Genomic DNA, 18,809 nt, shown 5'->3' on the forward strand with positions numbered 1-18,809 from the left:
GCATTTGAAATGAACTCTGAAAAGGTTCCAAGTTGGCATGGTATCATCATTTCACCCACATAGCATCTGTAAGAAAGTACAAAGGGTTACGGCAAAAACTGGATGCACTTCATGTACAAAGCGGACAATCTCTTTCGAAGTATCAGGGTTTCGTACGGAAACTCGTCTGTTACAAAGGGATTTCAATTTTTTTGAACATATTTGAACTCCATAGTTTTTCTGTGTTCAAAATGCACCATTCAAAGCCACATCATCAATTTACAACCCTTTCTGACTACATTTGTTATTTTTCACGCATTTACTGATTATTTTGAGCTATAAGACCATGAAATTGAAAAGCATTTGAAATGAACTTTGAAAAGATCCAAGTTGGAATGGTATCATCATTTCACCCACATATCATCATTAATATAAGTTCATCATCACATTAAAACCAAAGTAAATACATAGTTCGCATTGAACAACATATAGCTCTCCAGAGCATCTAATTAAACCATACATTGAAATTATGTAAAACATTTCAATGCAACAACAAATGCGATCATAATCGCAACCAATGTAACAACTGATCCAACTGCATAATGATACCAAGCCTCGGTATGAATGGCATATTTTATAATCTTTTTAATCTTCAACCGCATTGCATCCATCTTGATCTTGTGATCATCGACGACATCCACAACATGCAACTCCAATATCATCTTCTCCTCCCCAATTTTTCTTATTTTTCCTTCAAGTAATTGTTTTCTTCTTCAACTAGATTTAACCTCTCGACAATAGGGTCGGTTGGAATTTCTAGTTCAACAACCTCCTAGATAAATAAAATCTATGTCACATTGGTCGGCATAATTGTCATAAACAATAATTGAACCAAATAGTTATGAAAAGATAATATATACCACATCTGAATCATAGACAGGACGAGGGTCGACGGGGGCGGATACCAAAACCATCACACTATATAATAATAAGGAATAATAAAAGTAATAAAATGAGACAAATATCTATCTGAAGTAAGAATTTTTTTCTTTTAGAAAGAAGATAAGAACAAGAGGCTCACCACGGTGTTGCCGGCGACGAGATCGACGCGGGTGATCGACGGCGGTGAAGACGGGGACGGGACGTGATGGACCGCTAAACCTAGACAAATCTTGGGGAAAATGGAGCTCGGAGGTCGAGTTTCGAGAGGAGAAAGATTAACTAGTGTGGCCGGGGCATTTCATCGAACACCTCATGTGTATAGGAGGTGAACTAGAGCACCCAAATGCCCTCCCCTCGCTGGCTTGAAAACACATAGCACTATGGAGTGCTCTGCCGCGGCGATGGGGTATATATAGGCAAGTTATTTGTCCCGGTTCATGGCATGAACCGGGACTAAAGCCTCCCCTTCTGTCCCGGTTCAAGCCACGAACCGGGACCTATGGTTGTGGGCCAGGAGCGAGGCCCATTTGTCCCAGTTCATGCCTGGAACTGGGACAAATGGTTCCATATGAACCGGGAACAATGCCCATGAGGCCCCTTCCGCCCCCCTGGGCACACGAACCGGGTCTAATACCCCCCATGGGTCCCGGTTCTTGAAGAATCAGGACTAATGGGCTGGCCAGGCCCGAACGATAGCCATGTTTTCTACTAGTGTAATCTTGATCTATGCCAACCCAACAAACACCTTCGGAGATACCTGTAGAGCATCTTTATAATCACCCGATTACGTTGTGATGTTTGATAGCACACAAGGCATTCCTTCGATATCTGGGAGTTGCATAATCTCATAGTCGAAGGAATATGTATTTGACATGAAGAAAGCAATAGCAATAAAACTGAACGATCATAATTCTAAGCTAACGAATGGGTCTTGTCCATCACATCATTCTCCTAATGATGTGATCCCGTTTATCAAATGACAACACATGTCTATGGTTGGGAAACTTAACCATCTTTGATCAACGAGCTAGTCTAGTAGAGGCTTACTAGGGACACGATATTTTGTCTATGTATGCACACATGTATCAAGTTTCCGGTTAATACAATTCTAGCATGAAAAATAAACATTTATCATGATATAAGGAAATATAAAATAACAACTTTATTATTGTCTCTAGGGCATATTTCCTTCAGTTTCCCACTTGCCCTAGAGTCGATAATCTAGTTCACATCTTTATGTGATTAACACCCATAGTTCACATCGCCATGTGACCAACACCCCAAGGGTATACTAGAGTCAATAATCTAGTTCACATCGATATGTGATTAACACCCAAAGAGTACTTTGGTGTGATCATCATTTGCTAGTGAGAGAGGTTTAGCCAACGGGTCTGCCACATTTAGATCCGTATGTATTTCACAAATTTCTATGTCTACAATACTCTGCTTGGAGCTACTCTAGCTAATTGCTTCCACTTTCAATATGTATCTAGATCGAGACTTAGAGTCATCTGGATCGGTGTAAAAGCTTGCATCGACGTAACTCGACGAACTCTTTATCACCCCCATAACAAAGAAACATTTCCTTAGTCCTTTTTAAGGCAACTAAGGATAATTTTGACGGTTGTCCAGTGATCTACCCCTGGATCACTGTTGTACACCCTTGCCAAACTCATGGCAAGGTACACAACAGGTTTGGTACACAACATGGTATACTTTATAGAACATATGGCTGAGGCATAGGGAATGACTTTCATTCTCTTTTGATCTTCTGCCATGGTCGGGCTTTAAGTCTTACTCAACTTCACACCTTACAATACTGGCAAGAACTCCTTCTTTGACTGATCCATTTTGAACTCTTTCAAAATCAAGTCAAGGTATGTACTCATTGAAAGTCTTATCAAGCTTCTTGATCTATCTCTATAGATCTTGATGCCAAATATGCAAGCAGCTTCACCGAGGTCTTTCATTAAAAAATTCTTATACTTTTATGCTATCCAGAAATTCTATATCATTTCCAATCAATAATATGTCATCCACATATAATATCATAAATGCTACAAAGCTCCCACTCACTTTCTTGTAAATACAGGCTTCACCATAAGTTTGTATAAAACCATATGCTTTGATCACCTCATCAAAGCGTATATTCCAACTCCGAGATGCTTGCACCAGTCCATAGATGGACCACCGGAGCTTGCATATCTTGTTAGCACCTTTAGGATCGAGAAAACCTTCTGGTTGCATCATATACAACTCTTGTTAGAGATATCCATTTAAGGAATGCAGTTTTGACATCCATTTGCCAGATTTCATAAAATGTGGCAATTGGTAACATGATTTGGACAGAGTTAAGCATCACTACGGTTGAGAAAGTCTCATCGTAGTCAACCCCTTGAACTTGTCGAAAAACCTTTTATGACAAGTTGAGCTTTGCAGACAGTAACATTACCATCAGCGTCAGTCTTCTGCTTGAAGATCCATTTATTCTCTACGAATTATCGATCATCGGGCAAGTCCACCAAAGTCCACACTTTGTTCTCATATATGGATCCTATCTCAGATTTCATGGCCTCAAGCCATCTGTCGGAATCTGGGCTTATCATAACTTCTTCATAGTTTGTAGGTTCGCCTTGGTCTAGTAACATGACTTTCAGGACAGGATTACCGTACCACTCTAGTGCGGATCGTGCTCTGGTTGACCTATGAAATTCAGTAGTAATTTGATCTGAAGTTTCAAGATCATCATCTTTAGTTTCCGCTCTAGTTGGTGTAGGAATCACGGGAACAGTTGTCTCTGATGTACTACTTTCCAATTCGAGAGAAGGTACATTTACCTCATCAGGTTCTACTTTCCTCCCACTCAATTCTTTCGAGAGAAACTCCTTCTCTAGAAAGGACCCATTCTCAGCAACAAAATCTTGCCTTCGGATCTGTGATGGAAGGTGTACCCAATTGTTTCCTTAGGATATCCTATGAAGACACACTTCTCCGATTTGGGTTCGAGCTTATCAGGCTGAAGCCTTTTGACATAAGTGTCGCAACCCCAAACTTTAAGAAATGATAGCTTAGGTTTATTATCAAACCACAATTCATACGGTGTTGTCTTGTCGGAGTAATTGGCCACGGGTACTCGAAGACGGCAAGACAATAAATCAAGACATCGGGGCTAGCAAAGCCCCTTAGTTCGACTGCCCGGCCGCTCCTGCCGGCTCCCCGTCTGACTGCTCTACTCGGCCGGCTGCCGACTGCCGACTGCACCCACTAGCCGGCTGCCGACTGTGCCAACCAACCGGCTGACCCGACACCGACAAGACCCCGCCGTGGCGACCAAACCGCGGACAAGACGGCTGTACCGCGATGCCATCATCTATAGTGTACCTGTCCCTTTGGCACTATTCTATAAAGTGCCCAGGGGACAAAGATGACACCCACCATGCCTTGCCCATGCCCACTACCTAGCTTACATCCTAAGCTACCCTCACCTATATAAGCTAGCTCCATCCATCCATCAGGGGATGGACTCACGCACACACACAAGCAAGCTAGCTAGCAAGAGAGCTAGCTAGCCAGCCACACACCCGTGCGTGAGCACCCAAGCTCACTCACGGCCACACATGGCCACTAGTTCATACGGCCACCCGGCCATGGGCACACATGCCCGAGATACAGCTCCAGGAGCACTCTGTACCAGATATACTCAGACATGCATGAGTAGGGGTATTATCTCTCCGAAGAGCCCTGAACCTAGGTAAACTAGCGCGTGCTACTCGCATACCCGTCCCCGGATATTCCGGCAGCAGTCTTGCCCTCACATGAAGCCACCCTGTGGCATCTGTCGTCTTGCACCCCCCAGTGAGAATACCACGACACGTCTCAATGGATTTAGACGGTGCCCTATTTAACATGAATGCAGTTGTCTTTAATGCATAACCCCAAAGCGATAGTGCTAAATCGGTAAGAGACATCATAGATCGCATCATATCTAATAAAGTATGGTTATGACTTTCAGACACACCATTACACCGTGGTGTTCCAGGTGGCGTGAGTTGTGAAACTATTCCACATTGTTTTAAATGAAGGCCAAACTCGTAACTCAAATATTCTCCTTCATGATCAGATCATAGAAACTTTATTTTCTTGTTACGATGATCCTCCACTTGACTCTGAAATTCTTTGAACTTTTCAAATGTTTCAGACTTGTGTTTCATTAAGTAGATATGCCATATCTGCTCAAATCATTTGTGAAGGTCAAAAAATAATGATACCCGCCGCATGCCTCAACACCCATCGGACCGCATACATCGATATGTATTATTTCCAATAAGTCATTGGCTCGCACCATTGTTCAGGAGAACGGAGTTTTAGTCATCTTGCCTATGAGGCATGGTTCGCAAGTATCAAATGATTCATAATCAAGTGATTCCAAAAGCCCATCAGAATGGAGTTTCTTCATGCGCTTTACACCAATATGACCTAAATGGCAGTGCTACAAGTATGTTGCACTATCATTATCAACTTTGCATCTTTTGGCATCAATTTTATAAATATGTGTATCACTACGATTGAGATTCAATAAACCATTAACATTGGGTGTATGACCATAGATAGTTTTATTCATGTAAACATAATAACAATTATTCTCTGTCTTAAATGAATAACCGTATTGCAATAAATACGATCCTATCTTGTTCATGCTCAACGCAAACACCAAATAACATTTATTTAGGTTCAACACTAATGCCGAAAGTATAGGGAGTGTGCGATGATGATCATATCAATCTTGGAACCACTTCCAACACACATCGTCACTTCACCGTCAACTAGTCTCCATTTATTCTGCAACTCCTGTTTCGAGTTACTAATCTTAGCAACCGAACATGCATCAAATACCCAGGGAGTTGGGGATATAACTGGTGGGTATAAACCACCTAGGAGGGGCCGGTTTATCCACAGAGAGACTGCCAATATTGAAGCCCATGAAGATATAGAAGATGGTGACTTATGAAGGAAACATGACAAGGGAGCCCAAAGCCCAGAGGCGGGTTAGGGCCCATAGACATAAACCACCATAGGCGTGTAACTTATAATGTAAGGTAGGAAAGAGTAGATACCGAGCCGGATACGTTTATGAACCGGCCTCGGGATTCTATGGACCGACGGGCGTCAACCTGTGTATATAAAGGAACAACCTGGCGGCAGTTTAGGGACAAGAAACATTAACTCGAGAGCTAGGCAAAGAGGATTCGCTCACTGGTTATCGAAACCCCATCAATTCCATCACAACTGGATTGTAGGCTTTTACCTTCACCGCAACGGGACGAACCAGTATAAACTCCCCGTGTCCTTTGTCCGGTTTAACCCCGGCTCCACGACTAAGTCTTCACACTAGGACATCTGACGTGACAATTCCACGAAAGTTGGCGCCCATTGTGGGGCTATCGCATGATGGTTTTGAGTTCTTAGAGGGCAATTTCGAAGGACTCAAAGGATACGCAGTGGGCCGGATGACCAAGAGTCGTCGCGGCAAGCTCTACATTGACGACGCAGGCTGGGGCCCCGACGCCGGCTCAATCAAGTATGGGTACCGGGTCCCCTTCTGAGGAATTCATGTTTTCATTGGCAAGATCGGCGAACCGGGCCCTAAGCCGGACATCTGTGCCGACCTCATCGAGACGGCTCAACGTGCAAGCCCTGTCCGGGTTCAGCCCGCCATGAAGCGTGCGTTCGTAGGATTCATCGATGGTGCAGAATCTGAACCGACATCCGACGATGAGACGGTCATCTATTCAGATGGCGAATCATCCACTGGTGAGACCGAGTCATTGTACCAACTGCAAGATGTCCGGTTTGGGGGTTGTTCCGAGGGCGACAGTATTCCAGACCCCCTTGAGCCGCTAAACCGGGTTGCGACCTTCATGGCCGGTACGTAGCCCACACAACACTCTTCAGCCGCGGCGGCAATGATTTCTGGATCAGCAGCTGGGGCAGGAGGCCCCGCGCGCCCGCCGGCTCAAATCCTGTCCGATTAGTTGGATGCCTTGGCGAAATTGTTGACTACGGAAGTTAACCCAGATAATCAAGATCAGCATAATACGGAGGTGAGGAAATTGCGAGATCAGATAGCTCAGGCCAAGGAGGACATGGCTGCTGAAGAAACCAGGATGGCTGAGGAGCGGGCCGCTCTGGATGCTCAGGCACAGCAGATTCATGCAGAATCTTACCGGCTCATGCTGGATCAGAACGCTTCAAACGACATGATGAGGAGGAGGCATCAGTCTCATGTACCGCCGGTTTATGAAGCAAGGAATCTATTTAGCACGCCAGGAGCGGGAACCAGTAACCAGGCAGCGGTAAACCGGGTTCAAGCACCTGGGACAGGAGCGCCGGATCAGCCACGGACGACGGACCCGTCCCGACAGAACCATGACCCGCCTTAGTATGTGCCAGCACCAGCGGGTCATTTCCCTACCCCTTTAGATAACATGATCACTGCGGTGTCGCGATTGGTAGCTATTCCAATGGAAGGCGACTCTCCGGCAGCGGTTGAGACACGGAGGGCCAGAGATCTCCTCCAAACAGCAATGGTTCAGCAGGAGGCCTATTCGTATAGTCGAGACAGGATTCATTCCACCCCTCGCCCAAGCCGGAGTTACAACATGCATATTGAAGAACCGGCCATATCAAGCAGTGGCCGGAACCATAATCTGCCCCGTAGGCCTAACCCGACAGGGGGGAGCTGATGCTCAGGACGTAGTGGACCAGGGCAGAGCGCGTCGAGAAGCCAAGTTAGCTGCGCAGTATGCGGCACGTTAGCCTCCTCCGGTTCATGCAACAACTTCAGTGGAACCAGGGGTTGCTTTTAGTTCTTTGGGGGTACCGTGTCTCACCCCGGCTCTACGCATTATGCGGCTGCCCAAGGATCTCAAGGGTCCTCGTAAAGTGCCCAATTACACTGCCGACTTACACCCCAAGGCATGGGTCGAAAGCTATGAGATGGCGATGGAGATGCTGGATGTGGATGAAGCGGCATGTGTTAAATACTTCACCATGATGTTGGAAGGAACAACTCGCACTTGGCTGAAAGGTTTGCCAACTAACTCCATTGGGTCATGGGCCGAGTTAAAAACCCAGTTTATCCAGAATTTGAAGGACACGTGCAAGCAGCCCATGTCAATTGTGGACTTAGCTTCCTGTGTCCAAGAAGAAGGTCAATTGACAACCCATTTGGTGTGCCGTGTTTCAGAAATATTGCATTCATCGGATCACATCAATGCCGATACATCAGTCTTAACGTTGGAGGGCAATTGCCGGTTCAAGCCTCTGAAGCTGAAGTTGGGACGGCTCAAACGTCACTGCAATGACATGGGAACGCTTATGGCAGCTCTGGTTAAGTATGCCGACTCTGATAGTACCAAGGATCCCGAGTCTGACGATGAAAAGCCGGGGAAGGGAAAGAAGAACGGCAACACCAAAGGGTAGCAGCATAACCCGGTGGGCCATGGAAACAACGATAATCGTAAAGCAGATAGTAGTTTAGTTTTTGTGGCTAACACCAACGCGCAGGATAATGGTCAGCGTCGTATGGTTAAACCACCCCCACGAAGTGGAGGATTAGGTGTCAATCTTCAGCGCCTGTTGAACCAGCCTTGCCCCAGGCACGGGACGCGAGAAAGGCTAGCTACGCACCTCTGGAAGGATTGCTTTATTATGTGGGAGTTCAAAAACTCTGATCTCTTCCGATATGATCAGGGACCGTTTGGCAGTTCAGGACCCGGGTCTCACGGGCCAGGTTATGGTGGAGGCAGTTCTGGCTCAATATTTCAAGGTAATCAAAGTGGACATGGCAATCAAGGCAGTCAGGGCAACCAGGGTGGTTATAACCAGCAGAATCATCAGGGAAATCAGCAATAGTTGGGTTATCAGAGCCACCCGAAGCAGTTGAATAGTGGGCAGTATCATATCTTCACCACTAGCCTGTGCAAGCGCGATCAGAAGCTTCATAAAAGGGCCGTGAACTCCGTTGAACCGGCGGTGCCCCGCTACTTGCGTTGGTCTGAACAACCCATTGTGTGGAGTCGAGAGGATCAACCACCCCGGGTTAATAATCTGGGTCATCTGGCGTTGGTGGTGGCGCCTCAGGTTGGAGGGTATAAATTCACCAAGGTGCTCATGGATGGAGGGAGTAGTATCAACATTCTTTATTATGAAACCTTCCGTCGCATGGGGTTGACAGATAAAAATCTTAAACCGTCGAACACCGTTTTCCATGGTGTGGTACCTGGTAAATCGGCGTATCCAGTTGGTAAGATAGCTCTGGAGGTTGCTTTTGGAGATGATCATGATTCAAGATCAGAGACATTGACTTTTGAGGTGGTGAAAATCCAGAGCCCATATCATGCCCTGTTCGGATGGCCGGCTTATGCTAAGTTCATGGCAAGGCCCTGTTATGTTTATCTACAACTCAAGATGCCGGGTCATAAGGGGACCATCACGGTACATGGGAGCCGTATGGTCGCTTTGGAATGTGAAGAAGGTGATGCGGCCTATGCTGAGTCGGTTTGTGCAACAGAGGAGTTGAAGTTCTACAAGGACAATGTTGATCCAGCGGATATGACTTCTTTGAAGAAGCCAACTACAGAGCATGATTCGTCCCTGAAGTTTAAATCGGCTGATGAGACTAAGCTGGTTGATTTTGTTCCGGGCGATTCATGCAAGCAGTTTAGTATCAGCACTAACCTGGATCCAAAAAAGGAAAGCGCGCTCATCGAGTTCATCCATGAGAACCGAGACATCTTTGCATGGAAGCCTTCTGACATGCTAGGTGTACCGAGGGAACTCGTTGAGCACACTCTCAATATTGATCCAAAGTTTATACCGGTCAAGCAGTTTCTTCGCCGCTTCAATAAAGAAAGGCGCAAGGCCACTGGTGAGGAGGTAGCCCGGCTTTGGCGGCTGGGTTTATCATTGAAGTTTTTCATCCAGAGTGGCTGGCTAACCCGGTGCTAGTGCTTAAGAAGAATGGCACTTGGCGCATGTGTGTGGATTACACGGATTTGAACAAGGCTTGTCTAGCTGATCCCTTTGCTCTCCCTTGTATTGATCAGATCGTTGATGCTACGGCGGGTTGTGAGCACTTAGAGTTTTTTTTTGGATGCTTATTCAGGTTATCATCAGATCAAGATGGCAGTTAAGGACTAGGAGAAAACATCTTTTATAACTCCCTTTGGAGCCTTCTACTATGTGTCTATGCCTTTTGGGCTCAAGAGTGCCCAGGCGACTTATCAGCGATGTGTGCAGAATTGTCTTCATGATCAGATTGGGCGCAATGTTCATGCTTATGTGGATGACATTATGGTGAAGTCCAGGAAGAAGGAGACACTGATAGATGATTTGACGGAAATTTTTGATAACCTCCGGGTTTATAAAACGATGCTTAACCTGGCCAAGTGCGTCTTTGGTGTGCCGGCAGGCAAACTTTTGGGTTTTCTGGTGTCTAACAGGGGCATTGAAGCTAATCCGGAAAATATCAAAGCCATTACGTCTCTGGCTAAACCGGTGTGTATCAACGATGTTCAACGTCTGGCGGGTCGTATTGCAGCACTGAGCCAGTCTATCAGCCGGTTGGGAGAGATGGCTATCCCTCTATATCAGACGATGAAAAAGACAGACAACTTTGTCTGGAGTGATGCCGCTAATGCGGCGTTTGACGACTTGAAGAAGCAGTTAGCTGAGTTGCCTGTCCTTGCGGCTCCGGTCGATAAAGAGCCGCTGTTGTTATATGTGGCTGCCAATGCCCGGGTTGTCAGTGTGGCCATTGTGGTAGAGCTCAAGGAGGCTGGGAAGGAGTATCCAGTTCAATGGCTGGTTTATTATATCAGTGAGGTGCTTATTGAGTCCAAATAGAGATACCCACATTGGGAGAAACTGGTGTATGGAGTTTTCATGGCCAGCCGGAAGCTTAAGCAGTATTTCCAGGGTCATCCTATCACGGTGGTCAGTTCTGCCCCTTTGGGAGATATAATTCAAAATAGGGAGGCAACTGGCCGGGTTGCCAAGTGGGCCATTGAGCTTGGACCCCACGGGTTAAAGTATGTGCCTTGTACGACAATAAAGTCCCAAGCGCTTGTGGATTTCATCAATGACTGGACAGAGTTGCAGGCGCCAGAGGAAAAGCCGGATCATACTTATTGGACTATTCATTTTGATGGATCCAGGCAATTGGAGGGCTCGGGGGCTGGAGTCGTGTTAACTTTCCCACGAGGTGATAAGTTTTGTTACGTTCTCCATTTAATTTTCCCTTGTACTAACAATGCAGCTGAATATGAGGCCTTACTCCATGGTCTTCGAATGGCTAAGGAGATGCATTTAAGTCTGGTTAAATGTTTCGATGACTCGTACCTGGTGGCTCAACAAGTGTCTAGTACTTGGGATTCCAAGGACCCACTCATGGCGGCGTATCGTTTGGAAGTAGATATTGTTGTTGTTCACTTCAAGGGTTATCAGGTGGACCATGTGGACAGGCGAAAGAACGAAGCGGCGGGCACTTTAAGCCTGTTGGGTTCCCAACGTAAGACGGTTCCACCCTATGTTTTTCTGGATGTTTTGCATAATCCGTTAGTCAAGCTACCTATAGAGGAGGACTTGGCTATTCCTGATCCGGAGGCTCAGTTAGTGGCGGCTCTTCATATTATCCCAGATTGGACGGTTCCATATTTGGCGTACATGAACCGGGGCGAGTTACCGGAGGATGAAGTTTTGGCCAGGCAGATAATCCGGCGGTCCAAGTCCATGACTATTGTCAATGGAGAGTTACATCACTGCAGTGTCTCGGGGGCATTTCAGCACTGCGTTTCTCCTGAAGAAGGCCGTGAGATTTTGCGTGAGATCCACGAAGGTGATTGTGGTCACCACGCTGTTTCAAAGTCCTTGGTGGCTAAATCATTTCGTCATGGTTTCTATTGGCTCATGGCTCATGCTGATGCTAAGGACTTGGTGAAAAGGTGCGATGGTTGTCAGAAGTTTTCACGCCGAGCTCATGTTCCGTCTCAAGAATTGAGAATGATTCCAATCACTTGGCCGGTTGCAACTTGGGGGCTTGATATGGTAGGGCCTTTTAAGCGGTCCAAGGATAAGGAGGCCCACCTTTTGGTGGCGGTTGATAAGTTCACTAAGTGGGTTGAAAGCGGAGCCAGTTAGCAAGTGTGATGTAGCCACGGCGGTTCAATTCATGAAGAAGGTGATTTTCTGCTTTGGTTTTCCACACAACATCATAACAGATAATGGCACGAACCTCTCCAAGGGTGCTATGGAGGACTTTTGTCAACATGAGCACATCCGGCTTGATGTATCATCAGTGGCTCACCCCCAGTCTAATGGTCAAGCTGAGAGAGCTAATCAGGAAATCCTGAAGGGCATCAAGCCCCGGCTTATGGTTCCTTTGCAGAGGACGCCGGGTTGTTGGGTGGAAGAGTTGCCTTCCGTATTGTATAGCATTAATACCACCCCCGATGAATCTATGGGTTATACGCCTTTCTTCATGGTTTATGGGGCAGAGTAAGTTCTTCCCAGTGATATTCTCCATGACTCGCCTCGGGTGGCAACTTATGTTGAAGCAGACAACGAACAAGCATGCCAAGACGCATTGGATCTGTTAGATGAAAAATGGGACATAGCAGCGGCTCGTTCGGGGATTTACCAGCAAGATCTGCGGCGTTACCATAGCCATCGGGTTAAAACCAGAGCTTTCCAAGAAGGTGACTTAGTGCTCCGGCTCATCCAAGATCAGACCGACATGTACAAGTTATCCCCACCTTGGGAAGGACCCTTTCTGGTCAGCAAGAATCTAAACAATGGGTCATACTACCTTATCGATGTTCGAGAGCACAAAGACTCACGCAAATCGGAGGAGGAGACCCGCCGGCCGTGGAATATCACTCATCTTCGGCCTTACTACACCTGAGCCATAGGCTCCTATTATGTAGATATTCTTGACAATGTATATATTATGATCAATATAATAAACCGGCATCCTTGCTAAAGCGGGGTCTCTTCCATTCTTCCTTAAAGGTTTCTTGGTTACATGGGGGCTTCTGTTTATAAAGTGGAGTTCTGATTGTCTATTAATCCGGCTTATAAAGCAACAAAAAAAAGAGAAATCTTGGGGGCTTCATACCCAAAATCATAAGGAGCCAAAGAGAGTTTGTTGCAAAGCACAACTCAAACATAGGCGCCCATTGAGCAAAACTCAAAATATTGCTTGGGGGCTCTTTGATTCTACAAGAACAAAGAGTCTATAACCTTGTGATAGGCTATAAAAGCTAGGCTTGGAAGCCAGGTGTATTCACGTAAAACCCCGGGTTAACCTGCCTTTTTAAGTAAGTCACTACGTCCAGGTAATCCTGGTACGACCCATCGAACATTTGACAAGTCAATCTTATAAAGACCCTGAACTTGTCATAGTTAAAATGACGATTGGTTAATGTGAGGTCCATCTTATAAGGCTTTGTAAAATGGTTTAACTCAGTGGCCTGGCAGCCCATGAAAAGCCTCGCCTTTTTGCATGTTTTCTTCTCAATCTTTCTGTTAGCAGTTTATTTTGATGAGGTTTATGTTCAAACCGGTGTATTATGACCCGGTCTGGTTTTTGAGTTGCCAAGTACAACATTACAAGATGACCGGTGTCGATTGACCCGACTTGGCTTTCAACTATAAGTTGTCAATGCAAGATCAGTTATAATCCGGTGTTTACTACAACCCGGTATGACTTCAGTATAAGCCGGCAAAATATCAGGGGAGTTATCATACTCAAGATTTGAGTTATCATCCTTACTACAATAAGTGGGTAAACCAACGATGTGATTCAATATCACAGGTATGATGTATTTCATATTGAATTATTCTTAAAAGTACAGCCTTGGTTATAAACCATGGTTTCAAGTTGGGCGTTATGACCCGTCCGCCGGTAAACCGCCAGGACACTTTAAAACTGTTGTATGCAGGAACAGGATTGAATAAAGCTGCTAAGGATCATAAGTAGACATAACATAATCATGATGGGTTAACAGTATTATGCAAAGTGAATATGCACGATGGCATAGCAGACCAAGTGTTTAAACTAGCCTATTAAAAGGCGCTTTGATGCCCAAAAGGATAATTGTTTATCACACGGATTGCAGTGTGCAGAAGCTAAACCGGCTTCTGGATCATGATTCTTCACCAGGCTGACTTGAAGGCTGTGGATCATTCTGCGTCGGTTCATCCTCCTCCTCTCCACCCAGTGGCTGGAAGTCAATGGTTTCCCAGTCAAACCCAGTCAATGCTCGGAAGATAGCTTCATCACTTATAAGGGTGGACAGTTCAACATTAGGGGTGTAGGTATGCTTACGAATTGGCGGGATAAGGTCTCGCACATCATAAGTCGGGGCATTAAGCCGTTTGTTGTTGGCATCATAAATTGACTAGTAAAATGACAAATTAGTGTCTTCAGCCAGTTTTCTTGCCAGCGGACGCATTTCCCTCGTCAGGGCCCTGAGGTCGTCATTATCAAATTCTGACCCATCCTCTTTTTGGCCTGGATAGCCATTTCCAATGTCTTCCGAATCAAGGTCAGATATCCAGGCCTTGGCCCAAGTCAATGCAGTAAGAGCACCAGCCCTAGCAACTGATTTCTTCAATTCTTCAAGACAAGCAGGGATCATAAATAATTTTTCCAACGTTTCCTTGATTAAAGTTGGTGGCGGTTTATTATGAGAAGATGTGCAGATGACCTGTTGAGCGTCGGCATACAATTGCTCTATTAGTGTATAGGCAGCCTTCAGTTTCTTGCGTATATCCGAACCAAGATGAGTAAAGCGACTACCTGCAATGGTAAAAATATTAGTAAACCGCCAGCATCATGGAGGTTGTTTATTTAAAATCTTATGAAGAGGATATTTACCGAAGACAGCGGTGGTCATGGCATTGATTTGCTGCTTCAAACAGGTCAGTTCTTCTACTACTGGATTAAGGGCTGCCTCAGCATCCTCCGCCCGTTTTACCAGAGTTGCTTTTTCAGCATCCCATCCTGCGCATTCACTTTTAAAGTTTTCCTTCAATTGTTCCATGGTTGTTAAAGCGTTGGTCAGCTCTTCTTTTGCCTTGGAAGTTTCTGCTTGCTGGGACTTGATATTTTCTTGAAGGTCGGCGATTTGAGATTCCTTTTTGCTCAGATCAGCCTGGAAGAGACATTTAATGAGTTGGTAGTGCATGTTTGAAGTCCCAAGCACATAACGAGTTATACACTTGGCACTTGGGGGCTAATGCATATTGCTTCTTATCAACTGTCATTTTGAAGTCCCAAGCACATAACAAGTTATACACTTGGCACTTGGGGGCTAATGCATATTTGCTCAAATCAAAGGTTATGGTTTTATCCTCCTCAAAGAATATTGGAAGCTTCATGACAAAAAGGTACCGGTTCATCCTAAAGGTATAAAATGGTCCGTGGGGGCTACGCAAGCAAACTTAATTACTGTTATGCTGCAAGTCCCGGTTCACATTAATATTATGAACCGGCCCTCGGGGGCTACTGGAATTGATAGTCTAAACCGGTCATCAGGAAAAGAAAGCTTATGCAGAGTGAGTGATATTTACCTCATACCACTCTTTCATCAAGCCCACTAAACCGGCTTCATAGTCACGGCTTGTGTACAGGCGGTTTAAGAATCCAGAATGATTGTCTTGGGTGTTGAGGTGGGCATAGCTGGATAAATCTGTTTTCCACTTGCCCTTGTCCATAGCAGAAATTTCTTCCTTGGCACTATGTTTTGATAAAGCGACATGATTGCCAGGGGAGGTATAACCCATGCCAGTAACGACAACATCGTCATCAGCACCTTTAGCCGGGCTTGGTGGGTCATCAACATGAGACGTTTGATCAATGTCCATGTGTTCAGCTTCAGTTGCTTGATCCGGCAACGACGGACCATCAGGAATATTGTCAACATCTGTGTATGATGGTTCATGAGTTCTTTTCGGTTCATCACGAATGGGGTCTTCAGCCGGTTGGTTCATTTTGGCTTTCTTTCTGGCTCTGGCTTTGGCCCTGGAAAATAATAAGTATGCATCAGAATAGTGCAAGGATTATGTCTGGTGGAAGGTGCGACATATGCCAATGGATGGCTTATCATTGTGGGAGCTAGTAAGACATCGCCGGTGCCTGGAAATGGGATAAGGCGAAGACATGCACGCCGGTGGATCTTACCCAGGTTGGGGGCTCTCCGTGGAGTTAGTACCCCTACTCCTGCTTTGCGGGGTCTCCGCATGATCACTAGATCGATAAGAAGCTACAAGAGGCTCCTTGAGTTGTTCGGTGGGAGGAGGAAGAAGGGCAAGGCTAGTTCTCTTCTCTCCCTATGGTAGTGTCTAAAACTCTCTGAGATCCCCCTTTGCATGGGTGTCCCGGGGGGCTTATATAGGCCTACCCCCCCGGGGGTACGATGGTAATCCGGCTAGGCATGCGTCCAGGCCGTCAGCGTCTACGACCGCCGGCTTCTCCGCCGGCTCCTGGGGCCTGCCGATTGGTGGGTCCCACCGGTTGTCGGCCCATTAGTCGACAGGCCGGCCCCACCGCTTGGGGGGTCTTGTCGGGGGCTGGTTACTGTTGCCTCGCCTCTGATGACGAGGGCTTTGTCGAGGTAAGCATGGCTACAGTGTTGCCGCCTTGCGGGCTCTCACTGTAGCCTTACCTCGTCTTGTCTGCTTAATGGTGCGTGCGCCCCGAGGAGGGGAGCAAGCCGGCTATAGGAAGCCGGCCTGGCCTTAGGCCGGCTGGGGGAGGTCAGGCTGCCTTCGGATGTCTCTCTGACCGAAGGGGCCCGCCGCCTTTGGGCCGTACCGGTGGCCTGTCGTGGGTGGCGTCATGATTCGCATGGCAACAGTGCCTCGCTAGACAGGAGATGTCCGCCCTGTGCGGCGTACTGTAGCCACGCATGTTCCGGGATTCGGGGGTGGCAGGGTCCACTATTGCCACGCCCTGTCTCGTCACCGTTATGGGGGGTTGACTTTAGGGTGCGACCCATGGCCGCCTGCCATGGGCCGGCTTTCTTGGAGTCGGTCCTTCATGGGCCAGCTTTCTTGGAGTCGGCCCTGTTGTGGCGTCCCCCAAAGATTGTTTATGGTCAGGCCGCCTTCCGCCAGCCGGCCTATGTGATAGCCGGCCGGAAGAAGGCGGCCCCATGTTTTTTCTGAGGGCCAAAGGGAGCCGGTTAGGCTACCCGTGGTCATTTACTCCGACAGTAGTCCCCGAAGCTGGTTGGGCTTCGTGGCTGAAGGGGGAAACGAGAAGCTCGGCCAACTTCCTATCCCGAAGAGCCGGTAGTTAGGAGCCGGCTTCCCTTGCGCGTGCCTTCTCGGCGAAGCCTTCTCAAATTCCAAAGGCGGGAAACAGCTGATGCGCCAGCCAAGCGGCAGGCTGATCGCCCGCCATCCGCGCGCCACGTGGCACCCTTCGGCTGGAAGGGCCTGCCAGCCCACGCGCGCGACGGGACGCCGCCGCAGGCCAGGGCCCACCACTTCCGCGCCTCGGCCCATGCGCGGATCCTCTGTGGCCCGAATGGACCGCACGTCTTCCGGCGGCGGTTCCCACTCGCCATCAAGGCACAATAATCGCGGGTCATGGGGGAGTGGGCGCAGTTAATCCCGCGCCCCCCGTGCCTCGCCTCCTCGGCTTCACCGCGCAAGGCTATAAGTAGGGGCGAGGAGGGGGAGCGGCAGTCGTTCACACGCTCGCCCTCGCCCTGCCCCCTCCTTCTTCTTCCTCCTTGCAGTAGCTTTTCGCTGTGCTCTCGTTTCGCCATTCTTTCTTCTTCCCAGCACGCCGCAGGCTTGCTGTCTCCGCGCCGAGCGCTTTCCGCCGCCGCGCTCACCGCCATGGCTCCGACGTAGAGCTCTTGGGACGGCTCCACCGTTGATGACGACCACATCGATTTCCTCCGCAAGACGCGGCGGCTGCCAGGCGAACATCCTGTGCGAGTCCGCCTTGCGCTAGCGAGGGACGTTTCGCCGGCGCCGGAGGAAGGCGAGCGAGTGATCTTCTACTCGCACTGCCTGCGCGGCATCGGCCTCCCCGCGGGCGGCTTCTTCCGCGCATTTATTGACTTCTACCAACTTCAGCCGCACCACCTCACGCCCAACACGGTGGTGCTGCTGTCGGCCTTCGTCTAGTTGTGCGAAGGTTTCCTCGGCGTCCTCCGCACCATCGAGCTCTGGGGGAGGTTTTCCAATCCAAGCTCGGCACGGTCGTCGCGGGCGTGCCGGCTCCGTGCGGTGCCTTTATCGCCATAAGGAGGTCCACCGCCGACAACCCATTCCCTCCTATCGCGCTGATCCAATCGGTGAAGCTCTGGCAACGTTCTTACTTTTACGTGAAGAACGTTGCCCCAAACGGTGATTATGTCAACCTGCCGGCTTACGTAGCCGGCCCGCCGGCTGCGAGGCCGGCTTCATGGTCCTACCGGGCCAGGTCGCTAACGCCGGCTGGAGCTGGTGCCGTCGCCCGGCTTCGGGTACTAATCCAGTCGGAGCGCCTGACCGGGCCCGACTTGATCGCCGCCTTCGTCGAGCGCCGGGTACTTCCGCTTTAGGGCCGCCCTCATCTGATCTGTCAGATGAGCGGCCGCTTCGACCCAAGCCGGCTCAGCACTAGGGAGATGCCTCACGACGAGGTGTCATACATGGTGAACTACATCACCAACTGCAAGCTCACCGAGGACTGGCAGTATGGCAAGGCGCCATACTCTCGTGCCAATCCACCACCCTTGGTAAACTTTCTTTCTTCCTTCGTTGCCCAATTTTCTTTTCTGGCCGACTCTTGACCAGTCGGCTTGTCCTCAATCAGAATCATCTCC

This window comes from Triticum dicoccoides, chromosome 5B (assembly GCF_002162155.2).
Source record: "Triticum dicoccoides isolate Atlit2015 ecotype Zavitan chromosome 5B, WEW_v2.0, whole genome shotgun sequence".
Taxonomy (NCBI): Eukaryota; Viridiplantae; Streptophyta; class Magnoliopsida; order Poales; family Poaceae; genus Triticum; species Triticum dicoccoides.